Raw genomic sequence first — 15,101 nt, 5'->3', positions numbered from 1 at the left:
GAGACAACTTTTGCTACGGACACACTGGCCAAAGGCGACGATGCGTTCGGAGCCTGTCCTGGCTTGCTGACCAGCCGGGAGGCTGGGACCATGCCGAGAGCAGCGCGCTGCTGTAGAGAGCACCGAGCCGCGCTCCCAGGCGTCCCTCCCCGCTGACCCTCCCCACGGTCCCCGCTGTCCCTCCCCGCTGTCCCCGCGGTCCCTCCGGCCCACCGCCCTCTCCCCTCCAGGGGTGGGGGGCTCTGCTCACAGCTCAGGAGCAGCTGCTCCCGGTTAATGCTGGGGCTGTCACGTCTCTGATTCCATCTCAACATCTCCGGGCTGCACATACCATGGAACCAACCACAGCTGGATTTAACACTAAGTCTCAAACTTTTCAAGAGATGGCACTGAAGGGGGGATGCAACGACGGGAGAGGACCAAACCTCGCTCTGCCACCTGGCACGGGGCTCTGCCCTGTTCTCACGGAGCGACATCGGCACGACCAGTCCCGCCAGCGGCGCCCAAAGCCCCGAGGCAGCGGTAGTGCCGGGACGACCCTGGAGCGGGGGTTATGCGGCGGGTTCTGGAGCGCGAAACCTACGACAGGACCGACAACGCCGCGCCCCGGCCCCGGCCCCGGCCCCGGCCCCGCCCGGAGCTCCGGCCCCCCCCAACATGGCGGCCACCCGGCCCTCCTCCTCTCGGCGCTCCGCACCGGCCCCGCAGCCCCGCCCGTGCCGCTGACGTCACGCACCGCCCGGGCCGAGCCCCGCCCCTCATTGTCAGCGCCCGCACCGCGCCCCGGAGCGCCCTGCGGGCTGCGCTGCCCGAGCCGGGCTGGAGGGAGCGAGCGAGCCCCGGCCGCTCCCGCTGCACAGGTGGGCAGAAGTGGGCGATGAGCGGGCGGGCGATGAGCGGGCGGGCGGGGTGCCGCAGTCCGGCGGGGCGGGGAGGAATGCGAGGCATCCGCTTTGTCTTTGACCGCCGCCTTCCCGTCCCTTTGCTGGGCGAGCGGGCGGGCGCCCCAGGGCCGGGCGGCTCGCGGAGTGGCTGCGGTGGTGGCAGTGGTGGCAGTGGTGGCGGTGGCTGCGGTGGTGGCAGTGGCTGCGGGGCTTCCCCGCGGGCCGCCGGGGCCTCGGCGCCCGCTCGGAAATGGAGCCGCCGTCGGACTCCTTCCGACGGGACCGGAACAGCCGCTTTCCTGAGAGCGGCTCCCTCCCCGCCCGGGAAGGGCACGGTTCCTCCGGGGCTGCTGCGAGCTGCCGTCTGGGAAGGTCCTAAACCCATGGCTGGGGCTTCGTAGAGTTGAGATTTTGGAGTTTTCCAGGTGCTTAACGAGATTTTTGTGGATAACCAATTTTTTTCCTTGCTGCAGCCACATACTCCATTCTGTTGCTTATTTTTCTTGAATTCATCCTTCTTTCCCCAGCCCGCCCATGTTTATCGTGTAATTAATAACGTTGTTTTATATATGTGGTTTACTAATGCTCTACCTTTTTAATCACTTCAGTCTTCTTTGCTCCCTCGTTGCGAGGGAACGAATTGATGGAGCATTGCAAAACTTTCCTTTTCCTCTTCCTAAAATTTCTCAAACGTACCCCATTAGGCTTTGTCAGGTGTCCCACGTGCCTTGTGAAGCCAGGGGCACAGCAGACCTTTGGTGGTTGTCCTTGGTGACTGCACTTTCATTGCAAATCTGCTTTTTTTTTTCCTTCTAATACTACATCTGAAGCCTTTAAACCAATTAAACACAAGTTAAAGTGACCATCCCAACTAATCAGCACATCCAAGTTAGGTGCAGTGAGATTCGATTTTAATTGGTGCGTAAATTCTGTTAAAATCTTCCACAAAAATCACGGGAAGGATTGCTCATCGCTGCCGTGTGCGTTGGGATTGTTGCTTATTGAGTCTGTCGCTGAAAGCTGCTGGGGCAAACCAAGCTCTTCGAGTGATACCACGGTGATGACAGTGGGAAGGGGGAAGTATTTTTACAACCCTCGAGTACTCAGGCATTCCAAGTTTAGGAAAAAAATGCAGCAACTTACCACATGCCTACAGCCTCTTGCCAGAGGTATGCATCTCCTGGCCTGCAGGACATCGAGTGGGGACAGTGTTCCTCAGTGTCACAGTTTGTGTGAGTACAGAACCAACAGCTCTGTGCTCTGGTCAGTTTGTGCAGCCAGTGGCCAGCTGATGCTTTTCGGCAGGGGTAGTGTGAGCCATGGATGGTTTGTGTTTGCAGCACTCGTGGGATTCGTCCATAGCGTTTGCTCTCCAGTAGCAAGGACGGCAAAAAATTGTTGGCAGTGCCTGCCAGGCTGACTCCCCAACCCTGGGTCTCCAAGAGGCCCGAGGGGAGTGATGATTGAGCGAGGGGTGGGGATGGGGGTGGTGTTCTGACATGCAAGAACCCTCCTGGGCATGAGGCCCCCTCACCGGGATCACATGTGGGCATCTGCAGCTGCTCAGGGCAGCTAGCCTTCTGTATCACTGCAGTGAGGATGAGGAGGAGCACATGGAGAGCTGGTTGTGTTTCTTTTGGACTTATGGCTGAAAGTTCCTGTGGAAGAAGTGAATCAGGGTAAGGAATGTGGGAGAACAGTGCAATTCAAGAGTAGTCAGGGCCCCTCTGTGTCTCCTGGTCTGAGTAGCGCTTCAGTCCCAACTTCCCCATAATCCTATAAGTGGTCAAGTTCCTGCATTCCAGTACAGGGCAGCCTGACCAGTTTTTGACTTCCTAGGAAGTAGAAATAAGTTACAACGGCCGCGAGCGTTTTGCTAGCCCTCTGGCTTTTTCTGTGTTCTGAAAATTTGGCCCAACTGAGAATAAGTTACGGATTTTCATTGTTTAATGTGAACTAGGAAGTGTAGGAAAAATTAAGTCTTGTTAAAAAAGACAACTCTCAAATGTGGCTATTACCAGAAATGATAATATTTAAAAGCCCGGTATGCCTTGCAGTCAAGACCATGCTATTTTGTTTGTTCAAATGGGTTGGTGATTACCTGTCTGAGCATGACCTTACCAGAGTACTGTACACAGGCACTCTGAGGTTGTGCTCATCCTCCATGACATCTTTCCTTTCCACCTCAGGCTGTGGTTGGTGAGGAACAAGAGGCCTCCTTCCTCATGGAACTTTTTCAAAAAATGTGGCTGTCATGACTGAGCCAAATGACAAAAAAGAACCATTTTGATACAGTTGTTACACTAAAATGAAGCAAATAATCTTTTCTAGGTGGTCATTTGGAGTGGAAGATTCATGCAAGGATGATGAATTGTAGGTGATTTGTAGCAGTAATATGTTTTGCACTGACTAGTGCAGTACAGGTCATAGGGAGCCCTTAAAATGTGTTGGAAGAAAGAGTCCTCATCGTGGGGGTTGTGGCATGGTTACTTATATCTTCACAAGTCTAAGACCTGTTGCACAGACTTTTGGTCTTGGGTAATGATTGGATCCACTCATGTGAAGTAGAAAGCATGAGTGTTTTCAAACACTTGATGACAGCTGATGAGCAGGTGCTGCTTGCCAGCACTTCCTGCATTCACAGTGCCGGTGGTCAGCTTGATCCTTCCATACTGTTATTCTCTGCTCTAGATGAGCTGAATCTTTGGCAGGCTTTAGTCCTTTAATTTGATGTCCTCTTCTCTCCATTGTCACCAAAGGTAGGATTTGTCTCCCTGTCCAAGCTCAGCTGTTTGCCAGGGTAACAGGGGCTGGCAGCCTGCTCCTCATGGCAACTGTGGCCATTCACTGCATATGCTGTGACAGCCAAATCTCTGGATTTGAGGGTTCAGAGCTGGTGGCAGAACCAGTTTGGTGGAAAACCCACAAACCATTTGCCTTTAATAGTCCAGATTTAGGAGCTTTGATAACCACTCTGACACTGAGAAGGTACTCCAGGCATGCTATTCCTGTGAAGTCGGTGGGGTGTGGGTCAATTCAGCATGCTAAAAACTAGTACTTTTTGAGATGATCGAATATGAAGTGTGGCATTGGATGTCAGCCATTGGAATGTGACAATTTAGGCCTTCATGCTTTTGTGTCTCTGGTAGTGTCTTGGGTTTTGGCAGTGATGTTTCTCTGCTACGGCCCTAATCTTGACAGATAAGGAGTTGTAAGGGTTGGCTCAAGCCCTGTGTTCTTTAACCCTCAGCAGAGTGGAGTAAGATATGCAGATGCAACAAACAGCCATACCCAAGTGTGTTGGCAGCATGCACAGAAGCATGAACGCCATTCACAGATAGTTTCTGTTTCCCTCTCTGTAAAACAAAGCTGAGAATATTTTCGTGCATTCTTGTGGTAGTTGTACAGTAAATTGAAAATTTGCATGCCTGAACATTTGAGTTTCTCATAGAAACAAAATCCAGAAAGGTGAATGCACCATCAGAGTGATAGGCTGAAAAGAGAGAGAGTGTTCAGAAAAAGATGAGTTTTAGTGTTAGCACTCAGCCTGCTCTGCAGCCTTGACCCGTGAGTGCTGGAGAAACTCTGTCCATAGTGAAACCCTTTAGGAGCCACACTGATAGCAAAGATCATTTATTTGCTTTAGGAACAAAGTTGCCAAAATGCAGAGCTATAAAGTGTAAAGACACATCAACTGGTAAATTTGTTTCCATGTGTCACTGGGCAGATAAGAGTGGCTGATAGCTGCTACAACTCTGTGAACTTGGGATAAAGAGAGGGATTTTCACATCCTTCGCAGTGGTGATTTTCGGAAGTTCTACATCCGTGCAGGTGGACACTGTTGCTGGAGGAGGTGGGTTTGCATTTCCCCTCATCCTGACCACTTTCTCCTCCAGGTGCCCATTTTTAGCCCTACTCCAGCCATGCAGCCATGTGGAGGAGTTGATCTGGGTGAAAATTAACCATCAGCCTCCCTCTCACCTGCATTAACCCTGCCTGATTCCCAGCCTGGCAGGGTTGCTTTACTTTGGCCAAGGGGCTAGAAAGGGGCAGACACAGTGCAGGGCCACCTGAAAATTACTGTAAAACTTAAGTTTGAGGATCTGGTCTGAAGTCTGTGAGGTCACTTGCACAGTGATAGCATCCCTTGAGCATACAAAGCATTGCTGCCTGTGTTCAGATCTCTGCCACCACCTTGCTTTCATGGTGACTTAGGGTGTGCTGCCTTTGCAGAATTCCTGATCGCACAAAATGCTGCCCAGGTTTGGGCAGAGGAGTAGAGACAGCATGTTTAGAGGACTTCAGTGGAAAAGTTCCTGTATTTATTGTCTCAGCAATTTTGGCCCTCTTTGTTAGAGCTTCATTGCATTGAGCTAACCTCAAATGTCTTCCTTGCAAAGTAACTTCTGAGCCCTATTGTCTGGGGTCTGACCAGCTGTATTGAACTTGAGCCAGCAAAGTGCACTGGTCTCATGTGTGTAAATACTTTGTGTGAGCTGGAAGCTTCTGCATACCCACTCCTTAGCCCTCTGCAGTGTAACAGCTGCCATCGTGACCTGCTCTGGCTGTCCACAATCCAGCCATGCTTGGTGCCAGCCCTCGTCCTCCCTTGGCAGCAGGTACAGGTTGGCCCAGCTCTGTGGGCAGTTTCCACTTCTCGCAGGTGGGCTCCTGGGTGCTCCAGGATGAAGCAGGGGAAGACATACACTGCCAAGTGTGGGCACTTCACCACCCTTGCCATTTGCCCTGATTTGGGAGAAATGTGGTGGTTTTGCCCCTTCAAGTCACAGAGGGGAAAGTATAGGCTCTAAGTATTTTTAATCAGTATTGGGTGGACAAGCCCTTGCATGTAAACATTTATAGTTCTGAATTTACTTAGCTAATTGGTTTTGAAGCCATAGATTAAGTCATAGTTTGACCTACTGTACAGTCCAGGTCATAGTATCCAACCTTAGCACTGAATTAACTCATTAACTCGGTGGTTTTGAGGTTTGCAGTTTCAAATTGCAAACTTGATGGCTGGGGTGGGTGTTGATATAAATAAGATTTTTTTTTGCCACAAAACAGGCCGTTACTGAGTTGGATTTGTGATTGTCTCAGAAGTAGCAGGACACATTTCATTCAGGCCTCCTGCAAACAGTGTTGTGGCTGACACCAGACATGAATCCTTGAGTGTGCCCTGCACACTTCTGAGAATGCAGAGTATCAGTAGAAGAGAACCGAGACTTTCTTAGTCCTGGTAGGGTTCAGGTTGGATGGGTAATATTGCAAACCACTGGAGCTTGGGACTCATGTGTCAGACTGCATGGTAGGAGAGGAAAGTATCTGTGGTTGTAGGCAGGTGATGTGACCTGTGTCATGGCACAGCGGTACTGCAGGCAGCTGAGGAAGGTGCCTTCTGGTGACACACATCACCTCTGCTGCAGGACAGCACCCCTCTCACTCAGAGAGCCAGTGGGCAACATGTAGCAGGTCATCCCATCTATTCTGAGGGTGCAGGAGCAGGCGAGAGCAAGCACACTGCACTGGAAGTGTAAGTGTCATGGTAGGAAAAGGTGGAGTGGGAGTGAAAGAGGGAGGATGTTGTTGCATGACATGGTAGGACCTGTGTTTGTACCTCTCATGTATGTGTTGCAGTGTTCCAATTGACCTCTAAAAGTGGTGGCTTCATCATAAGCTGAAAATATGCCCTTCTACATGACTGATCATGATGAACATAAGCTCAAGCAGCTCTTCAATTAACTCAAAAAATGTTTTTCTTAACCTTGAATGTTTACTTTTTACATTTTCCTCTGTTGTCACATGCAATGCATATGCTTGCAGAAAGGTAGAACAGCTCTGGGCTCCTGGCAGTGTGGCTCTGCTGCCGGGTGTTGTCAGCCCTGCCACCCTGTGCTTCATGCTGCACAGCTCCATGCGGCTGGGAGTGACAGCTTTGCTGCAGTACTGCACCCTTGGTATGTGATGCAGCAAAATCTGTCAGACTTTGTTTTCACATTTATTCTCAAAATTGATTTAATATAAATTGCTTTTATATGCTTTATCTGGGTTTTATGCTCCAGGACTGGCTTATGTCTTCCCTATTGGATTGTTTGAAAGTGCAGGATGTGTTTCCAAAACTGAAAAGAGGCTGCAGAGGCTCCAAGGTTGCGCTCGCTGATCATCTGATTCCACTGCAGCACTTTCAGCTGCCTGTGCTTTGAGGTGCCTATGCCAACCGTGGGAGTGCAGTGGGTTACCTTAAAGGGAAAATCTGATGAAACTGCTTCAAGAACTTGTTGTTACATGTGATATCTTAGTGGAATTTACCAGAATAGGAAGGAGATTCCTGACCTAGGATCTGGAACAGAGCTACAAAAACATTAGTTCCTCAGGTAGTGTAAATCATTTGGAAATATGTCTGTTTTTACTAGAAAACAATAATTCCTGGATGATAATAAATAACTGCTAGTATTGCAATGTGGTGAGAATTTGAACTTGCAGCAGTTCAGAATTCCTAATGAAGCTACTCTGTTGTCTGTATCCTATTCTGTATAGCTGCTCTTTGGGCTTGTTTTTAGTGTTGTTGATTAATGTCTTTACATAAAGGTGTCCTGTGTGACATGTGGGTGTTGATGTTTCCGTCTGAGATTTGGTTGTAGTATATTTTAATCTGCCTACATATGCTCTCACATTCTCTGGATGTTGCCTTTTTGCATTGGGCAGAGCATGGCAACAAGAAGCACAGTTTGCCTGTAACCGCTGTCACAGAGGCACTGTGAAGGGGCGAGCGAGTATCAGGAGTGCTTTGGGAAAGCCATGAAATTGTGTGTTTGAAGGTGACTGCGGAAGCAATGCTGTGACCAACTGTGGAGTTGGGGGGCTCTTTTCCTGCAGTGATGGGAAGATGGAAGGGCTCTCTGTGTGTGTACTCTCTGCAGAGCTTAGCAGACGTGCTGCTGGTTGCTGGTTTAATAGCTGGGCTGAGAGGCTGGCTCAAGGCAGTGAAACAGCAACTGCCTTGATTGCCAGGTGGTACTCCTCAAGCCTGGGTCACCTGCCCCACATTTCCCTTCCTGAGCCCCATCCTCTAGCTTGCTTTCTTTGACTGTCTTGCAACAGAAACGTACTCCCAAGTCCCTACCCACAGATCATCTCCATTCAGTTTTTCTTCTGCTGCCTACTCTTTGAGCTGATTTGCAGAGCGGAGTGGGTCTATTCTTTTTTGGTTTTTTCCTCCTTCTTTCTTTTTTTAGTAATCTCTGCCTGTGTGCCTCCAGTTGCGGCATGTGACCGAGAGTGTTCAGCACAGTCCTTGCTTTGGAGCCCAGCTGTGTGTGACCTAGTTGGGCACACCACCTCTCCTCTGCAAAAGCAAGCATGGCAGCAAAGCATTAGTGGCATGGTAGTGACTGAATGTGGGGCAGATCAAAAGAAAAGGTTGTTCTCTTCTGCTCAGTATTAGTGAGGTGTTATCTGAAGTGTCATGAGATTCAGGTAGATCTTTCACTAGACTGGGTTGCCTAAAGCCCTATCCCACTTGACCTTGATCACTTCCAGAGATAGGGCATCCACAGCTTCTTTGGGCAGCTTGTGCCAGTGCCTCACCACCCTCACTGGGAAGAATTTCTTCCTATATATCTAATCTAAACTTACTCTCTTTTAGTTTGAAACCATTACCCTATGTCCTGTCACTACAGTCCATGGTAAAGTCTCTCTGTCTTTCTTATAAACCCTCTTCATATATTGAAAGGCCACAATAAGGTCTTCCCAGAGCCTTCTCTTCTCCAGGATGAACAACCCCATCTTTCTTTGCACAGGAAGTGTTCCAGTCTTTGGGTCCTTTTTGTGGCCTTGTGTGAACCCACCGTAGTTTTTCTGGTAACTCCGGAACTCCAGATGCAGTGCTCCAGGTGGGATCTCATGAGAGCAGAGGGAGAGAATCACCTCCCTTCACCTGCTGGCCATAATTTTTTTGATGCAGCCAAGGACAGTTGGCTTTCTAGGCTGCAATCACACATTGCTGGATCATGTTGAATTTTTTGTCCATCAGTACTCCCAAGTCTGTTTCTGGAGGGCTGCTTTCAATCCATTCATCCTCCAGTCTAGGCTGATGCTGGGGATCCCCATTCCAGGTTCAAGAATTGGAGCATGGTAAATTTTGGCTGAACATAAAATAATTTTCACCCCGAGATTGGTCTCACTGGGAATAGGAGCCCAGGCATTCTGATGTTTCTGACCCTGGAGATTTTCACAACTTGATGCAGTCCTGAGCAATCTGCTCCAGCTTTGGATACTAACTCTATTTGGAGTGGGAGCTGGACTAGGATTAACTTTGCCCCCTTGCTGGCAACCAAGATGACACAGAAAATGTGAGTTTCCTACTCATTCCCTCTTCTGTAGAGAGGAACAACGTGGTAGGGGAAGCAGTGTGGTCCCGTCTCAGTAGAGCCATGCCAGTCCTTCCTTCCTATGAAACACCCTTCCTTCCTTCAGTCCGGGGAGTACAAGAGAAAAAAGGACATGTAAATAACAATGCAAGGGAGCAAGGTTAGACAGCCGTGCCCTGACAAAGTGCTGGAGGGGATCCTCTGCTGCTATTTGTGCCTTATGCTCTATTTCCCACTCTCCACTTCTTAAATGTGCTGTAAGAAAAGCATATGCCCTCTTGGCTCCAATCTTCATTTAGGGTGTGATTCACATAAATTAATACTTGGTATTAAGGCTGCAGATTTCCTCATTAGCATCTTCTATAATGCTTGGAAGAATATGTGTGCCTTAAGAGCAATAGACTCTGTCTGTTGTCCATTAGATACCAGTGGATTTAAAAGCAAATGCAGGCTTCCCTGTAGAACTGCCTCCTTCTTGTTTACACAGGGTATTTCAAGATTCTTGGTTTTCTAGCAGCATAAAATGGAGAATTTGGAACAAAATTTTCCCTTGATAGTCATCTTTAACCCTTTCGTGCCTAGAAACAAGAGGCTGGTGGGAGATGGATGAATTTTCAAGTTGGTAATGCTATTCATCCTTGTGAGGGGAGAAGGATGACTCAGAACCTTCCTAATGGAAATCCTGTCCCACACTTCTAACTCAAAACAGCTTCTTAGCTGCTTACTGAAGGAGACAGCTGGATGCTGACGATGACCTCTCCAGGAAGTTATGGTTGTTCTGTTGTGTGAATGTCCTCCCTAGTCAAAGGAGACTTTATACAAGCAAATGGGGAATTACTCTGGCTCATTTTTGGGAAGAGAGAGTAGAGGCCGGGTATCCCTCTGCTATCTCTTTTTGCATTAAGGAGAGTCCCAACAGTGACTGCTGAATGCCCCAGCTTGTCACCAAGCCTTGGACCTCTAACTTGCAGAGAACATCATGTGCCCTCACAGATGTTGCTCAGAACAGGATCTGTAGTGCAGGACATGCAGCTGGTCTCTGCCTCCCAGGGCAGTGGGATGCCCTCACCTTTTTGCCCTATTTGCCTCAGTCCTGGCACAATGCTCTATGTCTATGTGTGAAATGCCTGTTGTCCTTTTGAGAGGCGTAGCCTGTAGGTGAACATATTCTATCCATAAATTCATTAAGGGTTTTGAGTGGGCAATTTTCAGTGTCACAGTTGCCCAGTGTCATGACACCATTCTGGCAGCTTGTTTTGGAGTCTTCCTATTGACTGTGGACCATTAGTTTTGAGGTTAATGTGTTTAAGTCCCCACAGTTACAAGCATGCTCTCACAAAGGCAGTGTGTTCCTTAAAAGATCCAGGCTGTGATCTATTTGTGGTTTTTTATTTATTTTTTTGTTACCTGAGGGTATTTTCAGCAATAAATTGAACACAAAGACTCCTGTTAGGATCTTGCAATCCACCCAGCTGTCTTCATTGAGTAAATCACATTTGAAAGAGTGGCATAAATTCCTAAATACTTCCTTTCATTTGACTTCACACTTGCCAGTAAACAAAAGAGCTGTAGTTTGGGAGCTCAGAGGGAAAACAATGCTAGTCATTACAAGGGAGTCCAAGATCACAATTAATATTTGCGGGACAGCCAGGGGACAGGGTTAGCAACAATTTGGGTTGGGGGGCCATGAAGGATCGGGAGGTTACTTGCAGTGTATTGGTTAGCCAGCCTTCATTTACCTGTGCAAGTGGTTGTGAGACACCGTACCTGCGGTCCACCTAGTTCGCATGACTTCAGGGAAAAATCACACAGGCTTTGGCTGTGCTGCCTGTGAGTCAGTGCACACAGTGGGTGAATATCACACTAATGGCAGGGCGTCCCGCTGGAGCATCGTGCCTCGTCTTGCCTCCCTGCTGCCCTGGATGCTTGCTCAGCTCAGCTGCTGCTCCTGCAGAGCACCCAAGCAGCTCTGGAAGAGACCATGAGCTGGCGATGGCACCTCAGTCCGGTAACAGCAACCAGTGTCTTGGTTTAGAGTGTATGGATTTCATGAGTTTGGAGCAGATAGGAGGCAGTATCCTCCCTGTCCAGAAGTTTTGCCTGGAGCCAGAAATGATGCTTCTGGTGTAACTCAAGCTGGCCAGCCTTTATGACAGAGATATTTCAAATGGCTGATTGATTTTCTTGGCTCTTTCTGCCGGTGGTGCTGTTAATTCCTGCTGTTGCCCAGGCAGCTGAGCTGCGTTTTGGTGCTAGTCTCTCCCTCATCTCTAACAAATGCTTGTCCAAAAGCTGCAGAATGGCGCAGCTGCAGTGGGCTCCAGCATGTGCTTGAGCTACTGCAGTGCTGCCACTGCCATCATCCCTGCACACTGTGTACTGCATCTCTTCTAACACACAGCCCTGCCACCGGGAGTTTATAGTTCAAGTCTGGTTTGCTCCAGGACAGTGGCACCTGTAAACTGAATCAGATTCTCTGTGTTCCTCAGGGGCCCTTCTACAAGTCTGAATTGATATTAATTGCAGCCTTCATTCAGCCCTGGGTGTTTTCACTGCAAGTGCAGGGCAGGCCAGGATGCTGAGCATGGCTGCAGAAGCACTGCTGTCCATCATCCCACAGGAGGGTCCTGAAACGATCCCAGCAATTTCATCTTCTCTAGGATGACATCTCTAAGAAGGGCAAGTGGTGGATTTGCACCAGGCAGGCTGTGACGGATGTTAGCCAGGGCAGCTTCTTGCAGATGAGTCAAGGGAAATAGCAGCATACGCTGAAGAGGGATCCCCCCAGAAACTCTACAGAGACTTGGGGTAAAACTTTGACTGATTTGGGAGATTTCTGATGACGATGTTTCTTTCTAGAGGCAGGGCTGTTCTGTTCAATGGGTTTGTAAAGTGGACCTACAAGAGAGCAGTTAAAACTGGTCTTTTGCTTGAATATTGAATTTTATCAGTGTAATTAGTCCTAGAAGTCTGCTGAGATTTATTGAGTTAAAAGGTTCTTAGTACAGATTAATGAAAAATTAAAATTTAGACACTTATTGAAATATAAATGATCATTTTTAATTCAGGTCACATTTTATTTGCTTGTGCTACTGGGCCATTAGTCTGAGAGTCTATGTGGTGCCTGCTGAGCCTGCTCAGAATGAGTTCCTGTGTGCACAGAGCAGAAGGAAGTACAGGGCAAGGTGTCCATAGAGAACAAGGCTCCTTTCCTGAAATGAAGCTAAAAATTGGCTGTTCCCAAAAGATTTTCTCTACTAGCACTAAGAAGTGGGAACAATTGTGAGTCAAGGATCACTGTCATCAATGCTGTTTTGTTTGTGCAGTTCTTGGCATGGCTTGGCCTGGACCTTCCCAGACATTTCCTGGAGATGGCTCAGTATTTAGCAAGGTCTGTCATGTTTGGAGGCAAAGCAAGTTTAAAAGGGGAGGGGGACTTGTTCCATGCCAGTTGGCCTTGGCACAGAGGACAGACCTAAGCTAGTCTTGTGTACTGATAAAGAAAGGTGTACGCTGAATGCTCTCTTTGGTTGCTGATGACAGTGTAGTCTCCAAGGGGCCATAGGCAGCAAACTGGGATCAGGCGAATGATTGTCAGACAGTGCTACCCACTTTCTTTTTCTTATCTTTGAAGGATGCCTGGACATTTTCATATTAAATGCACAGCTCTAGCAGCAACAGTTTGGGGATGCAGGTACTATCCAGGGAGATGGAGCATTGAAGCAGAAAGCTAAGTCAGGTTCTTTCCTCAAACCATACAAAGGTAGGTCTGGGTAGGACCTTGAGGTCAGACAGCTGGATTTCCCAGTATAGCAGAGCTGAAAAAGATGTTAAAGGGCTGCCCTGCTCATCTTTGGTTTTTCAGCAACTGTTTTGGTACTTGTGGCAGTTGGGCACTGCAGCTGTGCTGGGCTCTTGATCCTGAGGTTGGGCTCCATCCTGTGAGTGACTGAACTGTGCATACAGGTGGAGTGTGAGTGGGACATGAGAGTGAGCCAGCAAGGAGTAGCACAGGCAGCTTGTGAGGAGAGCTGTGCCTCTGAGCCCCCATGACACTGCAGGTGTATCTTCAGAGATGCCTGCTACTGTGACTGATTCCTGGATGACACATCGATGGCTTGGTGATCCTTCGTGTTGTCATATGCAAACCTGTGGTGAAGTCCAGAAGACAGTATCGTGCCTCCAAGATCCTCAGAGAAAAAAATTATTTCTTCACCTGCTGTGTGTACAGCTCTTTTCTTAATGTGTCTAGAGCATGACTTGCCATTTTTTCTTGTTCAAGATGGCCTTTGTAGGTAGGTGAAAGAACACCTCTGTTTTCTGCTGTGAGTCCACCTGTTCTCTGTTTAGGTGCTTCCCTTACTATCAGGGGACAGTTTTAGGGAGTCCTGGGGTTTCTGGCTCATCATGGCAGCAGAGGCTGAGATGACGCTGTAATTGCATACAGCCTTGGAGATGCTGGCATGCCATGGGCTGATACAGTGGCACATTTGTGTTCTCATCTTTTTGTGATGCACTTCTTTGCTAGTAACTCATACTGTTAGACTTCATTTTTGACCACTGTGGAACGAGCTGATAATTTCTTGAATGGTTGCATTAAGCTGAAAACTTGTTATTTTACTTGTGAAATTAGGATACGTTTTTCCGTGTCCGTAACTTTATGCTGATCTACACTGAACATCACCTGTCATTTCCCTCGTGGAAGATCCTTCCATAGATCTTCAGAGTTATTCTTTACCGCTGTGACCTTGAGCTCAGAGTGCCCTCAGCTGGTTTCACTAATGTGGTGGAGGAACTTGTTGATGTAGGGTGAAGGGGAGGGCAGGTCAGACATTGTTGTGTGCAGGTGCTAGCTCCTTTGGGAAGTTAGGGGTTCAGAGTTGAAGTGCAAATCCAGGAAGCTTTCTAGAGGTAAACCCATTTCTCCTGAAGTGCCTATGTAGGTAGGAGCTAATGAGCATCTTTAAGAAATGTACTTGGCAGCTGTGGTCAGTTGGTAGCCTCAATGATGGAGAAATGGTGCCGCCTTCTGCCTCTGCCTTCTTTGTTCTATGTTGCTCACTTTCACATTTGTTCATACCTTTTACTCCTTTGTGTTGGGACAAACATTTTTCTGTCCACTATTTCTTGCCTTAATGACATAGTTTTAGCCTAGATAAGTCCTGCATGAATGCTTGGGATAGGAGTGTGTGAGCCTGCATAGCACGAGGGAATATGCAGCTGGGAGTGAGAAGGCATCAGATCCAGCTCAGCCAGCATGTACTGACTGCTCTGGAGGTGCAGAGTCAGGGCAGTTTGGGGCATCCCTGAGTAAGTGACAACAGATCCAGTATTTGTTTTGTTTAAATGGCTGAAGCAGAGCAAAGCACAAGAATCCAAAATACAGCACAAGCAAGGAAACTTGTGTTTTCTTCAGAGCATGGACCTCAGGAAAGATAGCTTATAAGCCTTTTGGCCAATGGGCAACAGAAAAAGAGGACCTGGGAGAATCTTTGAATAAATACTATCGAAGGGTAGACTATCTCAAAAATCCTGAAGAGTGGCAGCTTCCTTCTGGAACATTATTGTATAGCCTGAGGGCCAGAGAACCATCACTGTGGCAACAGATTAATATCAATGACATGTCCAAAACAATGTCAAAAAATAGGCCACGGAAAGAGCTGTGCAGCAGTGCATCAAGAAACCAGTCAAGGCTTCTGGGGAAGACCAGCAGGGGTGGAGTGGGGCTCAGTGTGATGCTGTGTAGCCTTTTTTGCCTGAATCAAATGTGCCACTGTGGCTTTCAGAGTTGCTCCCTGACAGCAGCAGGCAGCGTGGGCCCCTGCACTTCATGATCATTAGCCAAGCT

At 48.3% G+C, this 15,101-nt stretch overlaps 1 protein-coding gene across 3 annotated transcripts in view; it reads left to right on the top strand.

Annotated features, from left to right (window-relative positions):
• The first annotated feature begins 771 nt into the window (after nt 1–771).
• Nucleotides 772–15,101, top strand: part of LUZP1 (leucine zipper protein 1) — a 40,252-nt gene continuing 25,922 nt past the window's right edge. The window contains exon 1 of one of the 3 annotated variants that reach the window (XM_071576696.1): nt 772–860. The gene's annotated coding sequence lies outside the window, so the exon portion shown is untranslated. Of the gene's footprint in view, nt 861–7,191; nt 7,259–15,101 lie in introns of those variants that run through there. The other 2 variants (XM_071576697.1, XM_071576698.1) reach the window with 2 other exon arrangements.

The sequence above is a fragment of the Pithys albifrons genome, chromosome 24 (assembly GCF_047495875.1).
Source record: "Pithys albifrons albifrons isolate INPA30051 chromosome 24, PitAlb_v1, whole genome shotgun sequence".
NCBI lineage: Eukaryota > Metazoa > Chordata > Aves > Passeriformes > Thamnophilidae > Pithys > Pithys albifrons.
This window is presented reverse-complemented; position numbering and strand designations above follow the sequence as displayed.